Consider the following 6,882-nt stretch of genomic DNA (forward strand, 5'->3'; position numbering starts at 1 on the left):
CTCAAGTCAGGTCATGGTTGATCTTCCTAAGTCAAGTCAAGTTACATTTATCTTACAGTCTTCCTGTGTCTTGGATTGTCTGAATTATTTGTTATCATCTTGATTTAAAGTTGTGTTTGCAAATGGATTCTCTCTCTGCCTTGTCTCATTGTCACACATGTATACTCAGAAGTGGAAGTCAGAAGTGAGAGGTGAGAGGCAGCATCTGGTGAACTCATGACTGAAACGTATGAATAGATCAATCATTTAAAGGTCTCTGTTGAATCAGTGATTTGACCACCAAATTGAGACCCTTATTCGTTGACCATAATCCAGTGAAGGATCTGGCTATAAAATCTGATGATATTGTAGTTAGAATTGCTTTCAGTCACCGATATGATGATGAAGATGGATGGGGCGTTTATGAACTGGACAGATTTCAGTGTTGGTACAGATTCTGTGACAGTTTCATGTATTATTTATCTAACACAACTCATGTCTATGGGCGTCTGTCTCATGCTGCTGATAGCACAGAAAATAATTCAGTCCTCAAACAGATGACGTGCCGCCGGGCTCTGGACGAAGCCGACAGATTCCCGGAAACAAGCCGCTGCCGATTTGAAACTGAGATGAAGAGTGTTTGAATGTGTGCCAGTGACTTTTGGCACAATGAGACACAAATGCAATGAGAAATGTCTGATTGCTCTCAATGTGCACCATGCACATGCATCTATTTTACAGCTCATTCACATGAATGCTCATTTTACTTTCATCTTGCATATCCAAATCTAAAATGACATGCAGTGCGAAAACTTCTTTTGGTGTTTTATATTGTACCCTGAGCAGCCGGTGATGATGATGATGTGTGTAGTTTCAAGCCAAAGCGTCACCTTTAATCAATATGGTAATGTGGCATTTTACTCTGGTGCACTGAACCACAGCTGCTTAAGTACCGTGGTAACCTTCAGATAACTATATAACACATGTAACAAATTCAAGCAGTGACAGATAGACTGGGCTTCTTTACGGCTTCATCATAAACCTATATCACATAAGACTAATATTTAAACTATTACCATTACTAGTATCACTAGTATTATAAATGTTAGAGGTGTTTTAAGATTAGAACCCATGTAGAAATGTGTTATTCTCTTTTTTTAAGCATGATAAACAGAAATAGTACGAAAAAATAACTTGCTTTGCAGTCAATGGGCGCACACAGCTGATAAAAACATATAGTTTCATCTTTTGTCTTCTCTAGATGTTAACTGGTGGACTAGACGGCTGTGGATTGTTGTGAGGTTTTCATCAGCTGTTTGGACTCTCATTCTGACGGCACCCATTCACTGCTGAGAATCCATTCATTTAATTAATTTTGCACTCTTCGAAAAGAAAAAAGAAAACATGAAACTGAAGCATTTCTGTTGACACTCAATGCTGCTGGATGTAATTTGTCTTATTTTTGAGCCAGATAGATGAAAAAATGACATATTTTGTTGGTTTAAGGCTGTGTTTTTGTAATATTCACAGTGAGCTGGTGTGGATTGAAAGGGCTGTGTAAATGAATAGGTTTGAATGATGTATTCATCGTTGGTCGCGGCACTTGTACTGTAAGTGATCTTGTCTAAAGGCAATCACGACGCTTTTAATGCTCCATTTGAGCAGCTCGTCCTACATCACCGGGGAAGATGCGCTCCGAGACCACTGTGATATAACAGCAATTTTTCATCACAATAAGGCAAACGCAACCTCAACACAAACAACAACCCAGATTGTTGCCTTCCATAAAATACTGGGACCGTCAACTAAAGATGGCGTTTGGATTTAATCCACAATGCACTCATCATCCTGAAGTTTATTGACCATGATAAAAATGGCAAATCAAACTGTTTAGCATATTGCATTTTCTCCATGTGACACGTCCGTTATGTCATTACCTGCTGGTTAATGGTGATGCCAAGCGCTTTCCAGAATGGAATAGAGATTAATGTGCAGCGCATAAATTAGATGGATCACATTAATACATTACAAAGAGTTCCCTCACTGCACTTTTGGGGCTGATGAGCAATTAGCATATCATTGTATGAGAGTTTATATCACGTCGACCCATTCATTTCCATGCTATAATTATGTGCGTGTGGCTCCTCGTTTAGAAAAAGTGCTATGAAAAGAAAACTGAAAGTAGATAAAAAATGCAATTTCCAAAAGAGTCGGACATGACTGAACATGATGTAAGTGTACAACGAGGAAAATGTGCATTTGATTTTATTTTCCTCATAGATTTTTGACAAATTTAGCGCTGTGCTTTCATTAGCATCTGCTGTTCACTTTGCATGTGGAAATTAATTGATGAATATTGATGAATATTTAATTTTTAATTTCAAAAACATTGTGTAGCAAATAAGAATCACTGAATATATTTTGAGACAAAAGTCAACATTAAAATTTGAATCAAGTTTTTTGTTTGTTAGTTTGTTTTTAACTCAAGAATATGTATGGCATTGGGGTAAAAAGTGCCCCCGTTATTGTGTTAAAGAAACAATAATTAACATGATCAAAAATATCCAGCTTTTTCCACTTGTTGACATGACATAGTTGGATTCAAATGTTTAATACCATTATTAATTTGAGTATCAACCTTAGTGCTATTAGGGTATTTTTATTTTAAAATATGATATTATTTAGATCATAATATTATTAAATAAATTCATTGTGATTGTAAAGCCATATCTATCATGCAGTGAGTCTATTTGAGGAAGGTCAGACAGGCAGAGAATCAATGACATCGACAGGAATATAGGAGACAAAGACAGGGTCATAAACAATACCAGGCAATGGTCAGGGCGGGCAGCAATAATCAAAGCCAGACAGTCCAAGAAAGGTATCGATAGGCAGGCACCGAACAATCAGAGAAACAGTGGGCAGTCCAAGGATCAGTACAAAGGAGTCAGCAGAGGGTTAGAAAGCTCAGAATTATCAGCGGAGGCAAGAATAAGACTTTGCCATGAAGGGAATGTGAGCAGCGTTTAAATAGGGGAGATAATGAGGAGCACCTGGGCAGGTAATCATTCTCGGGGACAAGGCATGATAGAAACTGTAGTTCAGAGACTTAATAATCAGGAGAGGGTCCCTCCAGTGGCAGATGGAGAGAGCCTGGGCATTTACCCAAGATCGTTCCTCAGGTCCGTAACCCTCCCAGTCAGCAAGGTATTGGAGTACTCAACCTTAGCGTCAGGATTAGTCTCGTCCGGGTCCCTCTCTTTTCTCGGTCCAACGATAGGTTTGAGCAGTGATACATGGAAAGTGAGGGGTGATTCAATTGGGGGTGATACCCAGAAGTTAAGCTGACGTTGATGCCGAGCTGTGTGCAAAAGGCATGCTAAACCCGTGACGTGAATTGGGCCCTTACTTGGACACAATGTCCTCCGGCACACACAAAAAAGAGAAATACCTAGTTCATTAAAAACCTTGGCCATTCCCCAGGCCATGGGAAGTTTAGGAAGGGGCACAAAGTCCACAGCAATATGAGACCAGGGCCTTTGGGGTATGGGTAGTGGCTGTAGCAAACCTGCTGGTCGTTGGTGAGAGGATTTGGATATATTACGTGTTTGACATTGCTTAACAAAGCTCACTATATCCGCCTGAAGTGTGGGCCACCAGAATTCACTGGAAGTGAGTTGCAGGGTCTCTGTGATGCCTAGATGCCCCATACTGCGATAATCGTACTTTGTCGTACTTTGAGCCTGGTACATGCCTGGGGTTCAGTCTTTTTGCAGACTTAATGTATTCCAGATTTCTGTGGTCGGTCAGTTACACAAACGGCAACTTAGCTCCCTCCAACCAGTGCCTCAAATGCAGCCTTCATTTCCAATAATTCTCGATAATTCCCATGCGAGAGTAAAAGACAATTAAGTTGGCTCACCATGGCGATGTGAAAGTACCGTGGAGCTGAAGTTTCAAATAAATCTCAGATAGAAATGAGCAAATCCCAGAAAACATTGCATCTCTTTCAGTTTCTTGGGTTGTGGCCAGTTTATGACAGCATAGACCGTATGATCATCCATGGTCACCTCCTCGGGACCAGTAGTATAGCCTAAGAAGGAGACATGTGACTGATGAAACTCAAATTGCTGTAATTTGGCATATAGTTGATGTTGAATAAGGCGTAGGAGGACTGCAGTTTTCCACTCATTTCCCTCACTAATCCTGATCAGGTTGTAGGCGTTACACAGATTAAGTTTGGTGAAAAGCTTGGCATTCCGTAGCTGTTCAAGAGCCGCCGGGACGAGGGGCAATGGATACCGGTACTTCACCGTGATATCGTTGGGGCTACAATAGTCTATACAGTGCCAAAAGCCACCATCATCCTTCTTGACAAAGAACCCTGCTGACGGGTGATGTGGAGGGACGGATGAAGCCCTTAGCTAGTTCCTCCTCTATGTAGGATTTCATGGTTTCTGACTCAGGTTGTGATAATGGGAAGATGCCTGGTGGGTCCTGCATCTGGGATGAGAACTATGTCACAATCATAGGAGCGATGTGGTGGTAGATGTGTGGCTGAAAGCTGCTGCCAAATCTTGATACTCAGCTGGGATTTCTAGGGAATCAGAGCGACAGGACGGTTCATCCGCAGCAAATTCTAGTTGTATAGATGCAATGCAGTGTTGAAGACAACTTTCTCTCTATTGTGTGAGTTTCTTGTGGGGCCATGAGATGGTTGGGTTATGTAATTTGAGCCAAGGGAGTCCGAGAATTATGTGGCGTTGTGGTGAATCTATTGCAAAGAGTCAGATCTTCTCCTTGTGCAAAGTGTTGGCTTGTAGTTTGATCTCCTGAATGAGGAGCTTCTTTGCGCGTTTTTCGCATTCTTCTGAACAGAGGCGAGTGTGGCTGATCCACATGGACTCGGAATCAAGTATGGTCTTTGGGAGTTCCAGCTTCTGTGAAGCTGAAAAGCAGTGACGACTCATCAATTTGTCGATGCGAATGGTGAGCTCCATGAATTGATCCAAAGATTTCTCCTCATCATGGCAACCGAGCTCAGCTTGCAGGTCGGCATTAATTCCCTTGCGATACATCAGTTTTAGCAGATCCGATCCCCATCCAGCCTGTGCAGCAAGTGTGCGAAAGGTAAGAGTATAATCAGCGGCCGTACTTTTACATTGGCGTAGTGCGAGAAGCTGTTCCCCTGGCTCCTTTCTTTTGGCGGGGTGTTTGAATACGGCTCTGAACTAACGCAGGAAATCGGGGCAAGTTGGGAGCGTCAATCGCCTGCCTTCCCATGTAGTGGTAGCCCATTTCAGCGCTCTCCCAGTAAGTTAGGAGCACATGAAAGCCACTTCGCTATCATCTGTGAAGTACAAATCGGGTTGTTGTGTGATAAACACGGAGCATTGTAGTAAAAAACCCTTACAGTCTAAGTGGACGTCCATGACATGCGGAGTCCCACAAGGCTCAATTCTTGCGCCGCTCTTGTTTAGCCTGTATATGCTCCCACTAAGTCAAATAATGAGAAAGAATCAAATTGCCTATCACAGCTATGCTGACGACACGCAGATCTACCTAGCCTTATCACCAAGTGACTACAGCCCCATTGACTCACTCTGCCAATGCATTGATGAAATCAACAGTTGGATGTGCCAAAATTTTCTTCAGTTAAACAAGGAGAAAACTGAGGTCATTGCATTTGGAAATAAAGATGAAGTCCACAAGGTGAATGCATATCTTGACTCAAGGGGTCAAACAACCAAAAGGCAAGTCAAGAATCTTGGTGTGATTCTAGAGACCGACCTTAGTTTCAGCTGTCATGTCAAAGCAGTGACTAAATCAGCGTACTACCACCTAAAAAATATTGCAAGAATCAGATGCTTTGTGCCCAGGCAAGACCTGGAGAAACTAGTCCATGCCTTCATCACCAGCAGGGTGGACTATTGTAATGGTCTCCTCACTGGCCTTCCCAAAAGACCATCAGACAGCTGCAGCTCATCCAGAACGCTGCTGCCAGGATCCTGACTCGAACCAGAAAATCAGAGCACATCACACCAGTCCTCAGGTCCTTACACTGGCTTCCAGTGACATTTAGAATTGATTTTAAAGCACTTTTACTCGTTTATAAATCACTCAATGGACTAGGACCTAAATACATTGCAGATATGATCACTATTTATACACCTAACAGACCACTCAGATCACTAGGATCAAGTCAGTTAGAAATACCAAAGGTTCACACCAAACAAGGAGAATCTGCTTTTAGTTATTATGCTGCTCGCGTCTGGAACCAGCTTCCTGAAGAGATCAGATGTGCTGAAACATTAGTCACTTTTAAATCCAGACTCAAAACTCATCTGTTTAGTTGTGCATTTACAGAATGAGCACTGTGCTGCGTCCCAACTGTGCTACTTTGCTTCTTTTATTTTAAACTGTTTTAATCTCTTTTTGCTTTAAATTCAATTTATCTTAAATCAGTGTTTTTATTTTATTTTAATTTCTTTTATTGTTATTTAAACCTTGTAATTATTTTATTTCCTCTTTTGTAAAGCACTTTGAATTACCATTGTGTATGAAATGTGCTATATAAATAAACTTGCCTTGCCTTACATTTGGCGAGGTTGCCCTCAAATTTGTCGCTTTGCACCTCTCTCTCTGTGACCGTTTCAACACGACCAGTTTGTACATATATTACGAGTTGGCAAATTACAAATTAGCCACAGATTTACCAACTTGTAATACATGTGTGATTTTGTAACTCATTATTTTGTATGTTTTTTCTAAACCCCAGTGACTGGTAGGTTTGTTGGTGGGGTCAGGTGTAGGGCATTCGTACAAAAATTCATACGAATTGGCCACTCGTAAAAAAAATGGTACGATTTGGCAAAAATTGTTTGTCGTAAAACATGTACGAAT

The sequence above is a fragment of the Puntigrus tetrazona genome, chromosome 20, assembly GCF_018831695.1.
Source record: "Puntigrus tetrazona isolate hp1 chromosome 20, ASM1883169v1, whole genome shotgun sequence".
NCBI lineage: Eukaryota > Metazoa > Chordata > Actinopteri > Cypriniformes > Cyprinidae > Puntigrus > Puntigrus tetrazona.